The sequence below is a fragment of the Papio anubis genome, chromosome 7 (assembly GCF_008728515.1).
Source record: "Papio anubis isolate 15944 chromosome 7, Panubis1.0, whole genome shotgun sequence".
In the NCBI taxonomy this organism is placed as follows: Eukaryota; Metazoa; Chordata; class Mammalia; order Primates; family Cercopithecidae; genus Papio; species Papio anubis.
In genome coordinates this window covers 136,680,087-136,703,925 of record NC_044982.1, presented here as the reverse complement: position 1 = coordinate 136,703,925, position 23,839 = coordinate 136,680,087, and the positions used below count along the sequence as shown (strand labels likewise).

General features: G+C 39.2%; 1 protein-coding gene across 4 annotated transcripts in view; it reads left to right on the top strand.

Annotated features, from left to right (window-relative positions):
* Positions 1-23,839, top strand: part of LOC116275845 (probable phospholipid-transporting ATPase IM) — a 152,803-nt gene that overhangs the window by 4,679 nt on the left and 124,285 nt on the right. For 2 of the 4 annotated variants that reach the window (XM_031668701.1, XM_031668698.1), the window contains exons 2-3: positions 5,262-5,353; positions 8,760-8,822. The gene's annotated coding sequence lies outside the window, so the exon portion shown is untranslated. Of the gene's footprint in view, positions 1-5,261; positions 5,354-5,406; positions 7,243-8,759; positions 8,823-23,839 lie in introns of those variants that run through there. The other 2 variants (XM_031668700.1, XM_031668699.1) reach the window with 2 other exon arrangements.

Here is a 23,839-nt window from a genome sequence, read left to right as displayed (position 1 = left end):
ACAAGGCCAAGTCCCCAGTGAATGGCGGTGATGATGAGGACACTGATGAAGATGATCCTTTCAGAATCCAGCTCTTACCTTCCTTGCCAGCCCCATATCACTGCACATTCTTCCTGTGCCTGTATGCTCTGCTTGCCACGACTATCACTGCTCCCCAAACCTTCCTTCCCTTTCATAACACTTGGCCTTTCCTCATGCTATTCCTTTAACTTGTCCTTACCTTATTTTGTTTAGGAAGCTCTTCCTTTCCTTTCAAAAGGACTCAACTCACAATTGCCATCTGTGAGGTCTTCGCTGACTCTGCAAAGTCAGAATGCAGAATGTGACTGCATTCTCTCTGCCTCCATAGTTCTCCATCCCTCCTTCTACCATAGCCCTACATTCATCATCCTTTTTAAAAATATTTATTTATTTATTTATTTTGAGGCAGGGACTTGTGTGTCACCCAGGCTGGAGTGACGTGGCGCAATCACAGCTCACTGCAACCTTGAGCTTCTGGGCTCAAGTGGTCCTCCCACTTTAGCCTCCCAGGCAATGGGACTGGAGGTGTGAGCCACCATGCCCGGCTAATTTTTTGTGTTTTTTGTAAAGACGGGATTTCGCCATGTTTCCCAGACTGCTCTCAAACTCCTGGACTCAAGTGAGGAGACAGGGGGCATCTGCTTACCTTGGACTCCCAAAGTGTTGGGATTACAGGTGTGAGCCGCTGCGCCTGGCCTACACTCACCATTTGAGTGGTCTTTTATGTGTCTGTCTGCTCTCATCTTCCCCAGACTGTGGGCTTTCGAAAGACTGGAAATGAATTTTTGCCTCCCTCGTGCCCAGCCCAGGTTAGATATAGACTAGGCACCTGATAAGTCTTTGATAATTGAATGTCAGTAGAGGGAGGAGATGGTTCTCAAATTTGGTAGGAGGTTTTCTTCACGTGGAGAGTTAAAAAAATACATTTTAAGAAAAATAAAAATAATCATCGCTTTCCCTTATTGACTACTAACTTTGTGGCAGGAGGCGTTGAGCTTTTCTTTATGGGAATGGATTGGTTTAGTTTTCCTAGTGATCCTATGAGTTGCTCTGAGTCCACAGAGGAGAAAACTGGAGCTTAGAAGGGAGGGGAACTTACTTGAGATTCTAGGGTTAACAGGAGCAAACTTGGGCGGCCTAACCCCAGCACTGGCGGAGCAATAGGGAAGTGAGAAGAGGAAGGAAGATGGCCAAAGCAGGGTTGAGAGAAGAGGGACAGGATGAGGACAAGGAGGGGAAAATGAGAAAGAGACCAGCAAGAGCAGGCTAGGAAAGGAAGAGAAGAAAAGAGAAAAGGAAAATAGAATGCATTTCATAAGTGCTTCCATTGTTCCCTGAAGTTTTGATTGAAGTAACTCAGGAAGGGAAAACCAAACATTGTATGTTCTCACTCTTAAGTGGGAGCTAAGCTATGAGGATGCAAAGGCATAAGAATGACACAGTAGACTTTATGGACTCAGGGGGAAAGGGCAGGAAGGGGGTGAGGAATAAAGGACTACAAATTGGGTGCAGTGTATACTACTTGGGTGATGGCTGCACCAAAATCTCACAGATCACCACTAAAGAACTTACTCATGTAACCAAACACTGTTTCCCAATAACCTATGGAAAAAAAAATAATAATAATAATAAAAAAGAGGAAACCAGGAGACCAAGAAGGAAAATGAACAGGGGATACGTGAGAGGAAGAAGGGCAGCTTTGAAATGTTGTGGCTGGGTAACGGCTGCATGACTAGAATATAAAGAGACTCCTGTATGGACATGACAACTCACAACAATTAACCTGCTATTTGTTATACAGGAAATATAACAATAATTTATTGTTGAGGCATGGTAATTGCATATACCTGTAGTTGCAAGCCATTTATAAATTTGGCTTTTTTTTTTTTTTTTTGATGGAGTTTTGCTCTGTTGCCCAGGCTGGAGTGCGGTGGTACGATCTCAGCTCACTGCAACCTCTGCCTCCTGGGCTCAAGCGATTCTCCTGCCTCAGCCTCCCAAGTAGCTGGGACTACAGGCATGCGCCATCACGCCCAGCTAATGTTTGTATTTTTAGTAGACATGGGGTGTCTCCGTGTTGGTCAGGCTGGTCTTGAACTCCTGATCTCAGGTGATCCACCCGCCTCGGCCTCCCAAAGTGCTGGGATTACAGGTGTGAACCACCGTGCCCGGCCTTATAAATTTGACTTTTACACGCGCCCACACATACACACATACACAGATTTGCTTAATATTTTTTTTTACTTCTACTTTTGTACAGTTCCTACAATCTACAAGCACTGTGGCTGTTGGCAGCTGTCACCGATACCGAATAGAATTATCTCTAGTGCCCACCGTCACACTCACACTCAAAGCTGCACACGTTCAGGGCAGAAACCTGGGCTTGTTCCTTTTCTCTCACTGGTCTTAGCTCTTAGGCTGAGATTTCTCTGCTTCATCTGGATCGCCAGTCTCTGGGGTCTCGTAGCTGAGTTTCAGTTCCCCAATCCTACCTGATCCTCAGGGGGCCAGCACTGGGGCTGCAGGTAGTATTTTGGGTTGGCAGGCAGGGATGCCTGTGGGTGTGACAGCAAGGTCACCCCTACATGGGTCCCAAGGTGGGAGGACTCTCTGAGGCTTTGCTCTTCAGGCTCTGGGAACCTAGGGCCAGAGGGAGGAAAGGGGAAGGGCTGGGCAGCCGGAGGAGAGACGGGCTTGTTCCTTCCTCCTGTCATCCTTGCTTGCCATCCTCAGGCTGGGCTCCTGCTCAAGCCCACACTGGTGCAGCCCTCAAAGGGAGCCTCTTCCTCTCCATGCTTCATTGGGTTAGTCCTCAGAGAGATGTTGGGTTGGGATGGGAAGCAGGGGCCTTATTGAGAATTGTGAAGAAACGTTAGGGAAACGGAAAGGAAACTGGGAGAGAAGGAGATGGAGTAAGAGGAGAAAAAGTAGACTGGGGAGGTGGAAATGAGGTGGAGGGAACACATTTTTATGGAGTGAACTGTTCATATCTGTCTACTTAACCTCACACAGCTTGGAGGAAGGCATTCCCATCTCCACTTTACAGATGTGGAGATTGAGTCTCAGGCAGGGTACGTGACTTGCTCAAAGTAATGCTAGATAGAAAGCCACTGAGCTGGGACTTGAACCTTGCTATTCTAAAAGTCTCTTCTGTGTAGAACTCTGTCTCCAAAGAGGAGAGGAGGCAAGCAGAGCAGAACAGAGAAGGGAGCATAGAAAGCGATCTAGGGTTGGGTACATTGGGTATTGAGTCTGGGCTTGGGCATGTTCCATATTGGGTCCCTTCGTCTTTGGCCTGCTTTGTCCTGAGTCTTCAGAGAACTGGAGAACACCCATACCTAAAGGAAGTAGAAGATCCCCACCCTGGTGGGAACACTTCAGTTCCTCCCTAGGCTCTCAGATAGGAGACAGGCAGGGAGGGGCTCGCCTGGGCAGGTCTCCGGGCCAGCGAGGTGGACTGCCAAGGCTCTGCCTGTGCTTTTTCCTGGCCTCCACTGCTCCTGTCTCTTTCTCAACTGCCCTGGCTCCTTCCTTTTCCCGTTCTTTTCCAATCTCCTCTAATTCCTTTGCTTTTCTGTCACTCTACTTCATGTCTTCAATCTTTCTCTTTCCACTGGCCCTAACCCCTCAGTTTACCACATGCCCCCTAGCTCCTCACTGCAAACACAGCTTCTGTTTAAGTCCCATCATCTGTTCACTCTTATGTCCGTTTATTTATTTATTTGTGTAGAGACAAATAAATAAATAATTATTTATTTGTTCAGGCTGGTCCAGAACTCCTGGATTCAAACAGTCCTCCCACTTCAACCTCCCAAAGTGTTGGGATTACAGGCATAAGCCACCCTGCCCAGCCATTGTCTCCTTTCTTTTATTGCAGAATGTCTTAAAGGAGTTACACTTGCTGTCCTCATTTGTTCCTAATGTTTATGCAGAAACGTTGACAAAGAGACATCAATGGTCTGCCTTTAAGATAACTAATATCAAATGCACACTCTCATTATGTGCCCTGTCCCCACGACCCACCCAGGTTGGCTCTGAAGTTTACAGAGCGTATTTGCCCCAGATTCTGTAATGAGTTAGTGGGAAAAGCAGGAATCCAAGAATAGGGTGTGTGGCCCCAAAGGACAGGCTTCTGACCACCATGTCCTGCTTCCCCATCCCCCCGAACAGCTCTGAGGGCTGTTCTCTTGGATGGCTTTTGGTGAGTTTACTATGGCCAGAGTGGGCCATTTGTCCTGTGGACTGTGGACTGTAATTCAATAGCACACCCAAAACAGATCTTTCTGGGGGCAGATTAATAGTAGCTCAGGAAACTGATGATATAAAATAAGAATGACAATTTATTAATTTAAAATACATACTCTGTCAGGAGAACCAGAATGTTCACTCCAGCATGACAAGTGCATTCTTTCCCTGTGGGCAGGCTTCTGTGGGAAAGCAGATTATTATCAGCAGGTTGCTTGGTGAGCATGGAATCAGAGCAAGGGGAATTAGCTGTAATAACTTGATTGCTGTATGGCCTCAGAGCATTAAAGAGACTCTCCATTTTAATCCTTTGCTTAAAGTGGTGCATCACCTGCACCCAGATGTGCCCATTTTCAGTGTAAGAAGAGACTTCCTTGTGGAAGGCTGATCTCTTCCTCACAGGATGCTTAAGTAGCAGTTCCAGCATGGAGGTCTTGTTATCTTCAATCTCAAGGTGTCTAAAACCAACTCTTTAATTTCCCTGCACAAACTGGCATCTTCTTTTGACTTTGCTATTTCTTGCATTAGAAAATTATTTTCCATGACCAAGATTCAACACCTAAACCTGAAATGTAAAAAAAAAAAATTGTGGAAGTGCGAATTTCAATCTTTAAAACAAATATGCATTGCTTTTAAAAATAAATTAATATATGTAAAGTCCGTAGCTATTATTTGCTACATTCCTCTCTCTACTTTCTCACACTTCCCTTATTAAAAACAACCCTCTAGGATTTGCACATGAAGAAACTACCATTTTAATCCCTGGCATAAGACGAAGCTAAGGGAAAGATAAGACCCATCCAACAGCTTTCGTTTTTCCATTTCCTCTACTTTGAGGCAGTTTTTAAGAGGGAGAACTTATTCTTGTAAATATTGTTTGCTTCAGTACTTGTAAAGGGTTAAATTTCAAAATCCTAAGTTCCTGCTTCTAGAGCTAGACTTGACTTTAGCAAACCTTTTTCTTTCAACTGATTTTGTTTACTCTATTTCCTTAGATCTTTACTGTTCCAAAAGTTCAGCGAAAGATGACTTTTTCTTTACTCCGACAACCTTTAGAGGTGGAGCGAGTATCAGTGGTGGTATTTCGGTGAGTTGATAAATTTGCAAGAATGACAGAACTAAATGTTGCTTCTAGAGTTAAACTAGAATCTGCTACATTACTATGAGTCCTCCGTAAAGTATACCTGATTGTCATTGCTACTAGAAAAAGACTGGATTTGAGGAAACATGGACTTGAATGTCAATTCTTATTTTTTCGATGTTACTTTATGTTTTAGAGAGTGACAACACTTGACTAGGATCATTAATAAGAAACAACTTCTGGAAATCTTAGAGAAATATTGTTTATTTCATGCAATAGTGATTATATAATTCCCATGACAGAATATTTTCTACACAAGGAAAAATGGCTAAAATTGAAAAATAGATTTATTCAGTATGTTCAAAATAAAAGGTTTCAAAGACACTTTGGAAGATGATATTGGAGAAATTAACAATAGCAACATAGCTGTATGTTTTAAAAGTAATTTTAGGAAGAATATGGAAGAATATGACATTGCTTTATGTTTGAATGTCTAGAAACTTTTAAACTGAGAAGTGCTAGCAGGAAGATCTAAAATAAGATAGAGAAGAGGTTACACGGATATTTTCTCCTTAGTTACCTTACATTACACAATTGTATTTAAGTTCATCTTTGTTATCTGTTAGTACCAATCCCACAAACCAATCTAGCAAACCGATAAGGACAAAGAAAGGATAAGCTGCCAAGTGCCTGGTACTTTGATTAGCTTTCTGAGAGATAAATGTCTTCTGTCTGCATTCTCATTGCCACTGTTTGGGTACAGAGTCCCCTCTTTTTTTCATCTTGCTTAAAGAATTGTTCTTCTTTTCCTCTGCTCTGGGGACTCAGCCCATGAACACAGAACATGTTGACTTAGTCCCACTGGCGAATTTTCAAGCCCTAACAAGTTGGCTTGGAACTTGCTGATGAGCCTTTATCCTCTGGGCAAGTGGGGCCACCAGATACAGATGTCATTGTCACAGAATTCATTCACCTGCCCAGTACCATTTTGTATTTGTTTCTATGACTATTCTGCGAAACAAAAACAATTTTGTTTTTTGTTTGAGTATTTTGTGAAACAAAGAAACAACAAAGTCCTTCACCCATGAAAACTCACTTGTGTCTGTGGTATTTTTCACAGGAAGTCTTTACCGCCAAACATCCTTTTTGTGTATCTTCCTTTGTAATTATAGTGCCTCCTCTCCCCAGATTTGCTCATTTTCTCTTCTTTCTTCTGCTCTTCAATTTGCCTGCAACACTCTTCCTATTGCTAACCCAGTTTTGCTCATGCTTTGAGGTTCTTCCCAGGCTGAAGATAAGGGTGTGTAAGAAGATAGGGACCAGAAAAAGGGAGGGAGCAGCCAAAAAAGCTGCAGCCACTCCAGCTTGAGAAGGCAGATCTGAGACATTTTGGGCCTGGGGACTGGGGTCTGGGATCCAGGGAGGGATAGTTACGGAAAGGAAAATGTCTTTTAGCATTTGGAAGCCCTTCCTCCATTTCTTGTGGAAATTAATCTTTCATTCAACAAGTGTTTACTGAGCATTACTATGTGCTAGACAGGCATTAGATGCTGGAGATACAGCTATGGAGCCCTGTCCTAAAGGAGTTTGTGGAATAATAGGAAAATAGCCAATATAATAGAAAAATGTATTCTAGAGTGATTGGGGCTCTCACATGGGCAGTGCCAGGTTCTACGGGAACGCACAGGAAATGCTCCTCCTATCTCTGATTTGGGGAAGTCGGAGAAGGCCTCCTAAAGGAAATGATATATGAGTTGCCATTGGACAGATGAAAAGGAGCTAGTCTGATAAAGGGAGTGGAGACAGATGGCTACAGGCAGAGGGAAGAGCATGTGTGAAGGCTCCCAAATGGAAGGAAGCTGAGTTGTATATTTCTGGAGTGCAGACATGAGGAGGTGCAGAGAAGCATGGGAACAGGGAGGGAGAGTGATGAGGAATCAGGCTGGAAAGATGAGCAGGGACCACGTTGCAGAAGGTCCTAGGAGTCATGTTACAGCTTTTTTCCTGAGGCCAACAAGAGGTGTTGGCAGGGTTTTTAGCAGGAGTGTGACATGATGCCATTCTCCTTTTATAATGATGACTCTGGCTTTGATGTGGACACTGGTCTACAGGTGGCCACGCCTGGAACAAGGGAGGAACATAGCGGGAGAGCAAGCACTGGTCAGCAGGCATGTCCTGGAGATAACCCACTGCTTGGGGCTGGGGTGGGGGAGTAGAGAGGTGGGGCTAGGAGGCATGGTCTTGGGCAGCCTTGCTGGCAGCTGATTGAAGGTGCGGAGGGAGCCACAGGGGAGTTACTGATGGGGTCATATATGATGACCTAGCCTTGCTTTTAGCAACACCTGGCAGCGACACCCCTATCTCCTTGCTTGGATTCATAAGTTTTAGTTACCTGGTCCCTATAAAACACTGGGTCCTGCAAAGTATCAGTGACCCTGTTTGTCAGGCATACCCCAGGGGCCAGAAAAGGAAGAAATGGTCTCAGGCTTTTTAGACTTCTTGGTGATTTGTAGTGGAGAGTGCGTGTTGATGAACTTCCTCTGCAACCTCTTTTCTTGTAACTACTAAGCCATAAGTGTTGTTCTTCCCCTTCTCTGGTCACCATATGACTGACCAACTTCTTCTTTATGTACGTTGGCTGCATCCTGCCACACCACTTTCCTGAGCAGGAAACAAACCAGTCATTTTGTTTTTTCTAACTGAAAGAGCATGCGGTCAGTACCTCTGCCTGCACCGTCATATGTTTGCAAAAGTGCGTTTATTTCCATGGTATTTTGGGTTTTGAATGTTTGAAATCACTTGTTTGCTCCTTCATTTCTCATTCTAAATCTCTAAGAGTTTACAGAATGAAGGAAATTAGACCACATGTAGGGAAAAATGAAATCTAATAATGATATTATTCTGGTTTTAAAAAAATAACTGCCCAGAGAAGACTTACATACATGAGAATAAATTGAGGGAAAGTTTTGGATTGCATTTTGTTTCTCTAGAGCCTGGGCAGTAATTTCCTCTCACACATAGTTCTCGAAGTTCAGTTGTGGTTCTCAGCTATGGCTTGTGAAAGAGTCACCTATGGCACTTAAATAAAAGGCAGATTCTGGAACCTTACCCCTGAGATATTCTGATTCACAGGATTTGAGATCTGTTTCACTCAATTTTAATGCCAAATTGAGTGGCATATTTGTGCTTACCTTGAGTTGTCTCATATGGCCTTTAAAATACAAAGATTATTTTTGTACAGAATTATTCTTATCTGGCTGGACTAAAGCCTGATAAATTCAATCTGTTGTTCCTTCCTGTGTCAGTGACTTCCTAGTTATCTAGATTTGTCTAGGAAGAAAGTTAAAGGAGGCAAATTTATAGTTATTGTGCATTTTTCAGATACTAATATTGCATACTTCTGCTTTCTTAGGTCGGCCACCTGTTGAGACCTGGTGAAAGATCAGGTAGTTCTACAGTAAAAAGAAATCGCTTGGTAAGTTTTGAGTTCTTCCAATGATGCAAAGTGATGTTTTAAAAATATAATTTTAATTTTTTCGTGGAAGTTTAATTTATATACAAAAAGCACACAGGTCTAGGTGTTCAGCTCAATGAACTTTGACGATTATATACACCCATGTAACTACCAAGGGTGTATAAAACAAGATATAGAACATTGATTTCTATCACCCCAGAAAGTTCCCCTGTGCCCCTTTTCATTCATTCTTTCTACACCCATTGTGGCCATCTTTTGATTTCTGTCAGATCAGTTTTATCTACTTTTGAAATGAATATAAATGAAATCATACAGCATGTGTTCTTTTGTATTGCTGCTTTTGCTCAGCATAAGGTTTTTGACATATACTCACACAGTTGCGTGTATTAATAGTTTGTTCTTCATTTTAAATTTCAAAGCAGTGTTCCATTGTGTGAACACACCAACATTTAAAACAGAGTTCATATAGTTAGAAATAATTTTGGTCATGATTGCAGAAAACACACTTTGGTTTTTTGGTTGAGTAATTTGGTGGATTAATTAAAAGTATTACACTTCAGTTTACTGAATCCAATTTCTTTAATATAGCATCCACACCAGAGAGTGTTGATTTTCTCTTTTGTCTCTAGTTAGTCAGTGACAGGCTACTATGTAATTAGAGTTTACATAGTGCCCTGTCCCTCCTTCCAATACCATCCCTAATAGGTGGTTAACCTACTTCCACAGGTACTTAGAGCATGATGCATTTCATTCCCTTGTTAGATACTTGTTCATTGCAACATTCAGTCTTATAATGAGCTGAATTCTGTCTCAATGTGGTTCCCACCCATAGGCCATTAGTTATGCCCTCTGGAGCAATATATTCATATTCCCAATGGTAATCAGGAGTCTAGAATTATTGTCACCCATTTTTTTCAAGTAAAATGATTTAATTATATTTAATCTTAATAGTGTAAAGATAAGATTAACTGGCTTTAACACAAACAGATTTTCAACAGGACCCAGTGTTGCAAAGTTTTGATATGTTCTAACATGATCTAAGATCCAGGTCTCATTCTCTTAAACAGTAATTCATATGTATATGTGTATGTATGTATTAATGCATATATGTAAAAGTAGGTAATTTTTGGAAATAAAAATAAGAAAGCAGAAGTCACCATAATCATGCTGCCTAGAGATAAATTCTTGAGGTTGCTGTGTTGCACAACTTTACAGGGCTCCAATTATAGTGACCTCTATTAATGTATTTGTGTATATTGATCCAAATATATATCCCCAAATAGAATTATCCTGTACGTTATTTTGAAACTTCCTCTTTAAACTTAGAATTATAATCAAAGACACCTTTTATGTCTTTAAACATTTCTCAATAACATTATTCTTATTTACATTTCCCCTAACTTTTAATTTTGAAAATGTTGAATGTTACATAATTGAAAGAATGATACGATGAACACTCATAACTTAATTCTACAATTATTACTATTTTGCCACGTTTGCTTCCTTACTGTCTGTCTCTTTTTCTATACAAACACATTCCCTCATGTGTACACACACACACATGGGGTCTTTTTGTTTTTCAAATTTCAATAGGCTTTTGGGGAACAGGTAGTGTTTGGTTACATGAATAAGTTCTTTAGTGGTGATTTCTGAGATTTGGTGCACCCATCACCTGAGCAGCATACACTGTTCCCAATTTGTAGTCTTTTTTCCCTCACTCCCCCTCCCACCCTTTCCCCCAAGTCCCCAAAATCCATTGTATCATTCTTATGCCTTTGCATCCTCATAGCTTAGCTCCCACTTATGGGTGAGAACATACAATGTTTGGTTTTCCATTCCTGAGTTACTTCACTTAGAATAATGGTCTCCAATTCCATCCAGGTTGCTGCAAATGCCATTATTTCGTTCCTTCTTATGGCTGAGTAGTATTCCATGGTGTATGTATGTGTGTGTGTGTGTGTGTGTGTGTGTGTGTGTGTATGCCACATTTTCTTTATCTGCTTGTTGATTGATGGGCATTTGGGCTGCTTCCATATTTTTTGCGATTGTGAATTGTGCTGCTATAAACATGCGTGTGCAAGTATCTTTTTTGTATAATGACTTCTCTTCCTCTGGGTAGATACCCAGGAGTGGGATTGCTGGGTCAAATGGTAGATTTACTTTTAGTTCTTTAAGGAGCCTTCACATTGTTTTCCATAATGGTTGCACTAGATTACATTCCTACCAACAGTGTAAAAGTATTTCCTTTTTACCACATCTGCATCAACATTTATTCTTTTTTGATTATGGCCATCCTTGCAGGAGTGAGGTGGTACTGCACTGTGGTTTTGATTTGCGTTTCCCTGATCATTAGTGATGTTGAGCATTTTTTCCTATGTGTGTTGACCATTTGTATATCCTCTTTTGAGAATTGTCTATTCATGTCCTTAGCCCACTTTTTGATGGGATCCACTTGTTTTTTTTCTTGCTGATTTGTTTGAGTTCATTGCAGATTCTGGATATTAGTCTTTTGTTGGATGTATAGATTGTGAAGATTTTTCTCCTACATGTGGGTTGTCTGTTTGCTGATTATTTCTTTTGCTGTGCAGAAGCTTTTTAGTTTAATTAAGTAACATCTATTTATGTTCGTTTTTGTTGCATTTGCTTTTGGGTTCTTGGTCATGAAGTCTTTGCCTAAGCCAATGTCTAGAAGGGTTTTTCTGATGTTATCTTCTAGAATTTTTATAGTTTCAGGTCTTAGATTCAAGTCTTTGATCCATCTTGAGTTGATTTTTGTATAAGGTGAGAGATGAGAATCCAGTTTCATTCTTCCACATGTGGCTTGCCAGTTATCCCAGCACCATTTGTTAAATTGGGTATCCTTTCCCCTCTTGATGATTTTGTTTGATTTGTCAAAGATCCATTGACTATAAATATTTAGCTTTATTTCTGGGTTCTTTATTCTGTTGCATTGGTCTACATGCCTGTTTTTATACCAGTATTACGCTGTTTTGGTGACTAGGGCCTTATAGTATAGTTTGAAGTCGGGTAATGTAATGCCTCTATATTTGTTCTTTTTGCTTAGTCTTGCTTTGGCTTTGTGGGCTCTTTTTGGTTCCACATGAATTTTAGGATTGTTTTTTCTAGTTCTGTGAAAAATGATGGTGGTATTTTGTTGGGAATTTCATTGAATTTGTAGATTGCTTTTGGCAGTAGAGTCATTTTCACAATATTGATTCTACCCATCCATGACCATGTGTTTCCATTTGTTTGTGTCATCTATGATTTCTTTCAGCAGTGTTTTATAGTCTCCCTTGTAGAGGTCTTTCACCTCCTTGGTTAAGTATATTCCTAAATATCTTTTTTATGGCTATGATTAAGGGGTTTGAGTTCTTCATTTGATTCTCAGCTTGGTTGCTGTTGGTGTATAGCAGGGCTACTGATTTGTGTATATTAATTTTGTATCCTGAAACTGCTGAATTCATTTACCATTTCCAGGAGCTTTTTGGAAGAGTCTTTAGGGTTTTCTAGGTGTATGATCATGTCATCAGCAAACAGCAACAGTTTGGCTTCCTCTTTACTGATTTGGATGCCCTTTATTTCTTTCTCTTGTCTGATTGCTCTGGCTAGGACTTCCAATACTGTGTTGAATAGAAGTGGTGAAAATGGGCATCCTTGTCTTGTTCCAGTTCTCCAGGGGAATGCTTTCAACTTTTCCCTATTCAGTATAATGTTGGCTGTGGGTTTGTCCATAGATGGCTTTTATTAACTTAAGGTGTGCCCCTTCTATGCTGATTTTGCTGGGGGTTTTAATCATAAAAGATGCTGGATTTTGTCAAATAACTTTTTCTGCATCTATTGAGATTATCATGTGATTTTTGTTTTTAATTCTGTTTATGTGGTATATCACATTTATTGACTTGTGTATATTAAACCATCCCTGGATCCCTGGTATGAAACTCACTTGATCATGGTGGACAATCTTTTTGATATGTTGTTGGATTTGGTTAGCTGGTATTTTGTTGATGAGTTTTGCATCTATGTTCATAAAGGATATAGTTCTGTAGTTTTTTGTTATGTCCATCCCTGGTTTTGGTATTAGGGTGATACTGGCTTCATAGAATGATTTAGGGAGGATTCTGTCTTTGTCCGTCTAGTGGAATAGTGTCAAAAGGATTGGTACCAATTCTTTGAATGTCTGATAGAATTTATTTGTGAATCCATGTGATCCTGGACTTTTTTGTTGTTGGCAACTTTTAAATTACCATTTCAATCTCAGTGCTTGTTATTGGTCTGTTCAGAGTTTCTATTTGTTCCTGGTTGTGTATTTCCAGGAATTTATCCATATCCTCTAGGTTTTCTAGTTTATGGGCGTAAAGGTGTTCATAGTGGCCTTGAATGATCTTTTGTGTTTCTGTGGTATTGGTTGTAATATCTCCTGTTTCATTTCTAATTGAGCTTACTTGGATCTTCTCTCTTCTTTTCTTGGTTAATCTCACTAATGGTCTATCAGTTTTATTTATCTTTTCAAAGAATCAGCTTTTTGTTTCATTTGTCTTTTGTGTGTGTGTGTGTTTTTTTTTGTTTCAAATTCATTTAGTGTGCTCTGATCTTGGTTATTTCTTTTCTTCTGCTGGGCTTGAGTTTGGTTTGTTCTTGTTTCTGCAGTTTCTTGAGATGTGACCTTAGATTGTCTATTTGTGCTCTTTCAGACTTTTTCATGTAGGCATTTAATGCTATGAAGTTTCCTCTTAGCACCACCTTTGCTGTATCCCAGAGATTTTGTTAGGTTGTATCACTATTATTGTTCAGTTTGAAGAATTTTTAAATTTCCATCTTGATTTCATTGTTGATCCAATGATCATTCAGGAGCAGGTTATTTAATTTCCACTTATTTGCATGGTTTTAAGAGTTCCTTTTGGAGTTGATTTCCAGTTTTATTCCACTGTGGTTTAAGAGAGTACTTACTATAATTTCAGTTTTCTTGAAATTGTTGAGATTTGTTTTGTGGACTTTCATATGGTCTGTCTTGGAGAATGTTCCATGTGCTGATGAATAGAATGTATATTCTGCATTTATTGGGTAGAATGTTCTGTAAATATCTGTTAAGTCCATGTGTTTTAGGATATAGTTTAAGTTCATTGTTTCCTTGTTGACTTTCTGTCTTGATGACCCGTCTAGTGCTGTTAGTGGAATATTGAAGTCTCCCATTATTATTGGGTTACTGTCTATCTTGTTTCTTAGGTCTAGTAGTAATTGTTTTATAAATTTGGGAGCTCCAGTGTTAGGTGCATATATATTTAACATTGTGATAATTTCCTGTTGGACTAGTCCTTTTATCATATAATTTCCCTCTTTGTCTTTTTTAACTGTTATTGCTTTAAGGTTTGTTTTGTCTGTTATGAGAATAGCTACTCCTGCTTGCTTTTGTTGTCTATGTGCATAGAAAATCTTTTTCCACCCCATTTCCTTAAGTTTATCTGAGTCTTTACGACACACAGGTTGCTGTTGTTTTTGTCAAATGTTGTAGACATCATGACACTTACCCCAAATACTTCAGCACACATCCCCTAAGAACATGGACTTTCTCCTGCATACCCACATTATCATCACCATATCCGAGAAATGTAACATTGATAAATAGCATATATTCCATTTTTTACTTTCCTCAATGGTCCCCAATACATCTCATCTCTTGGAATTGGTTTTAATTTTTGGTACAGTATCCAATCAATGTTCATAAACTGAATTTGGCTAATTCCTTTATTTTCTTTTTATTATTTTTTAAATTATACTTTAAGTTCTAGGGTACATGTGCACAACATGCATGTTTGTTACATATGTATACATGTGCCATGTTGGTGTGCTGCACCCATTAACTCATCATTTACATTAGGTACATCTCCTAATGCTATCTCTCCCCCTTCCCCCCTCCTCACAATATAATTTTTCATTATTTTCAATTTTGGGAAAGTCTAGTCTAACCATTTTATTGAATATTCTAGCATGGTTTAATTTCTTCTAAAGTAATTTGGGTTAAACATTTTTGGCACAAATAGTATGTACGTAATATTTGTTTTTTAATGAACAATTCATTAATTAGTTAATTGACAGTGTTTTGATGAGGAATGAAACTTGTTAATCCTTCTGACACAGAACTTCATTTTATAGACAAATAGTAATTGCTACGTAATCAGTCTAAGTTTTGGCTGTGTAACTGTGTCTGCATTCGCTTCCTGATGGTGACTGGCAGAGAAAGCTGAGGCCAGTCACTTCTTCTTGGACTTATTACAATGACCCATGACCTGCAAGACTGACATGTGATGAAATGATCACCATCATTTGTATCATCATGAGTGGGACTGACACATCTTTAGATGACATTGGTTTCTGTAGATATGGCAATAGTCTGGAGAGCTTTTTATTTTAACCTAAAACATGCATTCATTTATTTAGTCACTCCACAAACATTTTTGAGTCCTTATAATTTGCGAGGTAGCACCAACCTTGACTTCAAATGGCTTTTTACATTTCAATAAAATATATGTATTCTCACACAATTTTTAAGTTTATGGTATCAAGGATAACTTAAAAATAGTTTATTAAGCATCACTGTAAGTGGTATATTTGCCTACAGTGGTATCTTTGCCAGAGGGACACAGACTGAGATCTTCTAATCAGCCTGGAGTTGTCAGAGGGAAAAATCATGCAGAGATGATATTTTATCTCAGTGAGAAAGTTCATGTCTGCAGCCTTTAATAAAGGTGCACTTACATTTGTATGCTCTTTCACAACATCATTGGGACGCGTAGGACCTTGATGATGTGTTTGAAAATATGACAAGCCAGCCACGGGTCTTGTGGTGAAATAACAACTTTCTCCCAGATATGCTTTATTCTTTATTATCTCCATATTCAGATGTCTTGCATTCTTTAAGATGTAAAAAGTTCCAGCCCCTTGACTCAAATGTTTAAGATATTATGATTACAGTCTATTTTCTGTTTGTTTTTTGAAATTCACTCTTTCCTTATGGCTTGTATGAGATGTCTAAAGACAAATTGTTTTAAAATGTACATGTGACGTGGTGCAGTGGCTCACACCTGTAATCTCAGCACTTTGGGAGGCTGAGGTGGGATGATCGCATGAGGTCAGGAGTTTTAGACTACAGTGGCAACACAGTGAGACCCCTGTCTCTACCAAAAATTTAAAAATTAACCAGGCACGGTGGCACGTGCCTGTAGTTCCAGCTCTTTGGGGGACTGAGGTGGGAGGATCACATAGGCCCAGGAGACTGAGGCTTCAGTGAGCTCTGATCGTGCCACTGCACTCCTGCCTAAGTGACAGACTGGGACCCAGTTTCTAAAAAAAAAAAAGAAAAATTAGAAAAGAAAAAAAAATTGTACACGTGCTTTTCCACAAAGCAGTCAGGAAGGATGTTGTTTATGGGTGAAATACCTAATTCAGATCTCATTAGTTTAGAAATATGGGAAGCAAAAGAAGTACATAATTAGAGGCCTTCTTTAAACCAGCTAAGCTGTTCTTTATTCCAAAATGTGGGGGTTGTGGAGCCAGACACATTACTGCCTTAGTATGTTTATGGGGTGTAGAGTAGGATGAATCAGACCAGGGCCGTGTATGTCTTCTGTGGGCCCAGGCACTTTTGCCTTTGTGGGTCCCTTCCTCCATAAAAACATATTAAAAATTATGTTTGATGAATATGTCAGTATAAAGACAAATATCATCCAGGCTAGATTCATTATTATGCATCCATTACTATTATATTCATTTTTCCTCTGGTTTTAAAATAAAGGAAAATTGAGACAGTTTTGTGGGCTCTTGAAAATATCATGGGCCCTAGCACTCTGCCTACTATGCCTCCTGGATAAGTCAGCCCTGAATCAGATACACATATTGGGCTGAAGTAGCCTTCCAGAGAGCAACTCTGTATATCTTGGGGAGAAAAAAGACAGTTTCTTATGCTTATTTTTGTGAACCTACATATAGAAAGTAGTTAAATATGCTTTTAGTGGCAGTAGTGCTTTCAAGTTATTATTGCCACTACAAGTTTAAAAACCATGTGGTAGCCAGGGCTTGGTGGCTCATGCCTGATATTCTAGTGCTCTGGGAGGCTGAGGTGGGAGGATCACTTGAGGCCAGGAGTTGGAGGCCAGCCTGGGCCACATAGCAACACCCTGTCTCTACAAAAAAATTAAAAATTAGCTGGGCATGGTGGCATGGTTCTGTACTACTCGGGAGACTGAGGTAGGAGAATAGCTTGAGCCCAGGAGGTCGAGGTTGCAGTGAGCTATGATTGTGCTATTGTACTACAGCCTGTGTGACAGAGCGAGACCCTATCTAAAAAAAAAAAAAAAAAAAAAAAAAAACACCTGACAATACAGAACTGTATGGTACTCATATATTTTCATGACACAACCAAAATCTTAAATTTTTTCTTGCCAACTTGTACATACTATTTGAGTTTAGGTGACTGTGACATAACAGATCAATAGCATAAGAATTTACTGGGTTTGGCCAGAGTGGGTATTATGGGTTTACAAGGCTCTGTTAATTTTCTGTAATTGTCCTTTGTGAACGCAGTTGTTGCATGACAGAAACAACATGAGTCAGAAGTGATGGGAGTGAACCTGGTTCTACTTACCAGGCATTGGTATTCCAATCCTCTGAGCCTCAATTTTCACATTTGTAAAATTGGGACTAATGTTTACCTCTGAAGGTTACTGTGAATGTGAACATAAAATGAAAGATTATATGTGAAGTAACTCATAAATTATAAAAGCACTATGTAAATGTTAGACAGTACTGAATTCATAGATATATGATACAGTTCATTGATTTCCATGTTTTTCTCCTGAAGACTCCTAATTTCTAAGTTTTACTAAAACGGTTTTGTCCAGTTTTATGGCTGACATGAGCATTATATATACAGGTGGGTTTCCTATTTACTGAGGTCACTTGTATGGGACTCTGATTTCCAAGAGGACACCCTGGAAGCCTCTTCTGTACCCTCTGGGACTCTTTCAAAAGGGTTGTTTACTTACGGTGACTCTCTAGAGGCCTGCCAGTGTGGTGCAAATGACAGTGGTCAATTGCTTTGGTTGAAGTTTATATACCTGCTTCTCAGGCATTTACAACGACTTCTCTTACAATAAATGTTGCATTATCACGTCTGTTTAACAAACCAACAGGCTGTAATAGGACCTAGAGGTCATGAAGGTTCACTGCTAACAGCATTTTGGAATGTATTATTTTTGGTCTGCAGTTGGGGAATAAAGTGTGTATTTTTTTTTTTTGTATACTTAGATTACATAATACCATAAACATTGCTTTGAGCATATATTATTTATCAGGTAATGTACTTTTCCTTTGATAGAGGGTGATAAAAAAGATGAATAAGACATGGAACCTACCCTTATAGGTACCTTATCAATGCATATAAAAGTATTTTTATTTGTATTAATTTATATGTTTAAAGAGTGTTATTTCTCATTGGGTTTATCTCTTATGGAACAATAAATCCAAAAGCTGTTTTCTCAAGTAGATTTTCAGTTACATTTGTGAAGGAATTAGTTTTTGTTTGAACTTGCATTTCCTCTACCATAATAATTTATTTTGAATTGCATCATGTTTTTAAAAGTCATCTGTTTTCTTAGTTTGATTAAATGAGGCTGTTGAAATGAAGTACCGCATGGTGCTGGTCAGTGAGTGACATACATAAGAGAGCGCTGGCTTCACAAAAGCCCTCTCATAACTTTGGGGTTCTATTTCCTAATGAGTTCTCTTCTATGTTTTAATAACTTTTTGGTGTCCAGAGAGAAAGGGCATGGGAAATTATCTTTGGTTCCACTAGAGATGAGAGAGAAACACCTAATCTCTTCCATTTCAGTATACAAAAATTCTGTGCAAAAACATGATTGAAATTGTTGTAGAGACTGAATTCTTGCTGGTTGTTATAAATATTGCAGGGCATAAGCCTTCCATTTGTAGGTTCATTAGCTTTTACAGTTGGGAGCGATGGGAGGTAGTATTGCAGTCCTTAGTCCTAGGTATGGTCTAGAATTTATCCTGTATTTAAGTCACTTTGGAATAGAAGTTTTTTTTCTCAGACAGGATACACTATATATTTTTAAATCTTGCCCCATAATTATAGTGCAGAGATATAAATAGAAGTACAGATAAGAGATGTCTTCTGCCTTTCAAACACTTCCCAAGTTTATGTACTGCTCTAACTTTATTCACATAGAACAGTCTGTTTTATTACTCAGGATATGGGCTAGGTTAGGATGCTGTAACAAACCACCCCTGTCACAGAGGACTTCCTAAAGAGAAGCCCCAGGGACTGTTCCTCCCCACCACCTTTCCCTCACCTCTCTGTGGAATTGGGGGAGAGTGGCTATTCTCTCCACGAAAAATCTTTTTTTCTTGGGTTTCATGACCTTCATGCAGATTCTTCTTGCTTCTCAGGCTGCTCTGCCTCTGTCTCCTTCATTGCACCCTCGTGGTGGAATTTCCCCTGGTTCAGTCTTCTGTATTTTTCTCTCTGTTCATTTTGTTCCGCAGAGAACTCCTTCTCTATCTTGGCTTCTGTTCATCTCTATGGAGATGACTCTTAAAACTATGGTATTTATTGTGAAATCTTTCCTAAACATTATATGTTAATTCCAACTGTTGCAGATTTTGATTTAATAGTTTTATCAATATAGCTTTAGATTGCATAGAATGAGAAAACCTGGAAATTAGAAGAATCTTCAAAGTCAGTTTATCCAGCTTTATTTCTACTTTGATAATCTGTTTCTAGAGTGCTGATGAGTATTTTCCATGAATATTGCTCTGCCAAGTAGCTCAGACATCTAATTTGGGAGCTGTCTAAATCTTTTTCTTTTTCTTTTTTTTTTTTTTTTCAGAAACAGGGTCTCACTCTGTCACCCAGGCTGGAGTGCAGTGGTGATCATAGCTCACTACAGCCTCAAACTCCTGGGCTCAAATGATCCTCCCACTTCAGCCTCCCAAGTAGCTAGGTCTACAAGTGTGCCACCATGCTTGGCTAGTTTTTAAATTTTTTTGTAAAGACAGGGTCTCACTATGTTATTCAGGTTTGTCTTGAAGGCCTGGCCTTGAGTAATCTTTCAGCCTGGGTCTCCTAAAGTGTTAGGATTACAGGCGTGAGCTACTGTGCTCAACCTCATTCTCTGTTTTGACAGTAAATTCAACCATATGTTAACAGAATTTCAGATCCTTGTAAAGTTTACTTTCTGTTCTGAATTTTGGAATAACACAGAGTATTTGTTCTTCCATCTACCTTAAAAATAATCGAATATTTGAAGATCTCATTTTTCCACATGCTCTCTTTCTTTTGCTAATATTCTTTCTCTCTTTCAGTCTCTGATTTTTTGGGTAGACACCTGCAAGTTTTCTCTAATATATGATGATATGGTTCATAGTTTTTAGACTCTCAGTATCTCACCTATAATATGAACTTCACCAGGGAAGGGCTGCTGTCTTTCTCATTTTTGACCCTACAACATGTAGTATGGTGTGTGTCACTTTGTTCTAGAACCTGGACATCTATTGAGTAGATGTTTGAATGAACACATCATGGTCACAAAACTTTTTGATGCTCTTGGCTTCTCCAGTGGCTTCTGCACTGCCTACAACTGGGTTCGATTGAACCCAGTTCTCAAGATGCAGTCTGACTTAACTTGGAATGGAGTGGTACAAGATTCTGCTGATCCGGAATTTGGTTTCTGCTAAGATTGTATTAATAGCTTTTGGGAATTTGTACTTATGGCTCACTGAGCTCTCAGTGAAGGCAGAAAAACCATGAAAGGGTCTTGAGTCAGGTGTTAGGTTTCTGTATTTATTAAGTTGATGTAGCGTCACTGAATTAGTCAGGATTCTCTAGTAAAACAGAATGTATGTGTGTGTATGTATGTGTGTATATATATACACATACACAAATATAGACAAATATATGTGTATCTATAAGTCTATGTATGTGTCCAAATATATACATATATGGATATATGTATGTATTTATACATATTCATATATATTGTATATATAAATACTGTATGGATTTGCCTCATATGATTATTGATGCTGAAAAGTCCTGATTTGCAATTGGCAAACTGGAGACCCAGGAGAGCCAGTGGCATGATTTCAGTCCAAATACCAGCAGGCTTGAGACCCAGGAAGAGCCAATGTTGTAGTTTGAGTCTGAAGGCAAGAAAAAACTGATGTCCCAACTCAAAGGCAAGAGGAGTTCCTTCTACTCAGCTTTTTGTTCTAATCAGCCCTTGAGCTGATTGGATGAATCCCACACACATTAGGGATGGTGATCTGCTTTCTGCTGCCTACTGATTAAAATGTTGATCTCATCCAGAAAGACCCTCACAGACACACCAGAACTATGCTTGACTTAATATCTGAGCACCCTGTGGCCAAGTCAAGTTGACACACAAAATTCACCCTCACAGACATACTTTAGTTTATCAAGATGTTTTTGAATTTGTGTATTTCTCCTTTTGGTTTGTCAGGTTTTTCTTTATATATTTTGAAGCTATGTTATTGGATGCATACAAATCTTGAGTTGTTGTATAGTCCTGGAAGATCAATCTTTTGTTACTATGGGATGACTCTATCTCTAGCAGTGCTTGTTGTATTAAAGTTTAATTTATCTGATATGAATTTAAAGAAATAAAAAGCCCTCAACCTGCATGGAGTTCACATTCTGGGGGCGGGGGTGGGGGTGGGGAGCGGCACAGGGCAGAAAGACAATCAACAAAATAAATGAATAAATAATCTTCTACATTGGGTGGGAGTGTGCTGCAGTTTCAAAAAGAATAAGCATGGAAGGCTGAATTGAGAAGACATATTTGATAGCAGATTTGAAAGAAGTGACGTGGCAGCCATGTAGATATTTGAGAGATAAGCATGCCAGGCAGAGAGAACAGCAAGTGCAAAGGCCCTGAGATGAGAATGGACCTGGTGTGGTCAGGGAACAGGAGACCACTGAGACTGGAGTTGAATGAAGATGGCGGACAGTGGTTGTCAGGGCTGGATCCAGGTTTTTTTTTTTTTTTTTTTTTTTTTTTTTTTTTAAGATGGAGTCTCACTCTGTCACCCAGGCTGGAGTGTAAGGATGCAATCTCGGCTGATTGCAACTTCTGCCTCCTGGGTTCAAGCAATTCTTCTGTCTCAGCCTCCCGAGTAGCTGGGACTACAGATGTCCACCACCACGCCTAGCAAACTGTATTTTTAGTAGAGATGGGGTTTCACCATGTTGGTCAGCGTGGTCTCAAACTCCTGATCTCAGGTGATCCACCTGCCTCGGCCTCCTAAAGTGCTGGGATTAGAGGTGTGAGCCACCGCACCCAGCCTGGATCTAGGTTTTTTGAAGCCTTAAGCTAATACAAAATACAAAATCAGGTATAATAAAAAATATTTATTTAGAGTGAGAAAATCTCTATAAGTTATAATTTTGAAAATATGAAAAATACCCCAAACATCCCAAAATTCAGAAAAATAACACAATAGCTTCATTTTGCTGAATGTGCCTTTATAATACATTTTCTTTCTTTATTTTTGGCCTCTTATTTTTGATTGCCTCTCATATAACAATTATTTTGTTACAAAATTTTCTAAAGAGAGACTTAGATAATCCAATTTTCCCTTTGGTATAGTTAATTAACATTAAGAATTATGATAGCTTAGAAAAAATTTTCAGCTTTGTGACTTCACAGTGTCACATAAACATTTAGAATGGTCAACCTTGGAAAAACTTCCACCAAGTTTCTTTCACATATGAACTGTTACAGATATACTTGCCATAAGTAGTGCTGCTATAAGTAGGTTTATACTGTATAAGCACTGGAATTCTAATGCATTTTATTCTGTGAAATCCACATGAAAAAAGAAAAATATGTTTATTATACTTACTAAGTATAATAAGCATATCATGTCACACTTTAGGTATTCATCAACTCCTAGTCAAAACAGAATTTATCACCTCTCAAGAATATGAGGAGTATATATATAATATATAATATATACATTTATTTAATTATATTAATATATATTACATATTACATATTTAATATGTAATACATGCATGCATATATAATATATAAATGAAATATGTAATAAAAATGTTTTATATATAGATACGTACATATCCATATCCATATACTTGATACTCCTCATATTCCTGATAGGAGGTAAATTCTGTTTTAACTAGGAGTTGATGAATATTAAATGTTACACATACAATTTTACACGTCTGATGATTGGGAGAATTCTGCACAGGCTAACTTCAGCTCTATATTTCAAACCTGCAGTCTCTTCCACAGTTCACACACTTCTAGTGCCAGTTGCTGTAGGATGTGATCATGTTGCCATGTGGCCTCAGGCCCTGCATTCTTATGTTATGGCACTGCGTGGATCTGCATTCCTGACCACCAATAACTTAACTCTATGTAGAAGTAACTGTGAATCACATAGATAGACTCCAGGAAACACAAACTCATGTAGTTGCAACCTGATTGCCCCTTATCTGGATCCCAGCAGCGCCATCTGATATGAGGCAAAGTGCGATGGAAGGAACGTTAAAGTGGAGGAGATGTTGGTCTTAGCCCCCTGTGGCTAAAATATTTGACTTTTGTAAACTGAGAAAAAAGGAGTATGCAAACACATTTCTAGTGCTACTCCTCGGGATGAAATGTGCAAGTGAGGTGGGCTGAGGCTTGTTTAGCTTCATGGTAAGTCACCCTCTGGTGGTGATGTGAGGCCAGGGAGGTAGTGGGGTGGATGTGTAAAGATTAGGCAGGACCGTGAAGGCCTTGGTCACAACTGGCTTCTGTGTCTTTAGATGAAGAGCTAGTGGATGGCCTTGAGTAGGAGAGAGAGATAAGACTTGCGGTAGGCAAAAAATAATACCCCTTGCTCCAGTGGTGTCCCAGAACCTGTGAATACTTTACCATATATGGCAAAAGGAACTTTGTGGATGTGCTTAAGTGAAGGGA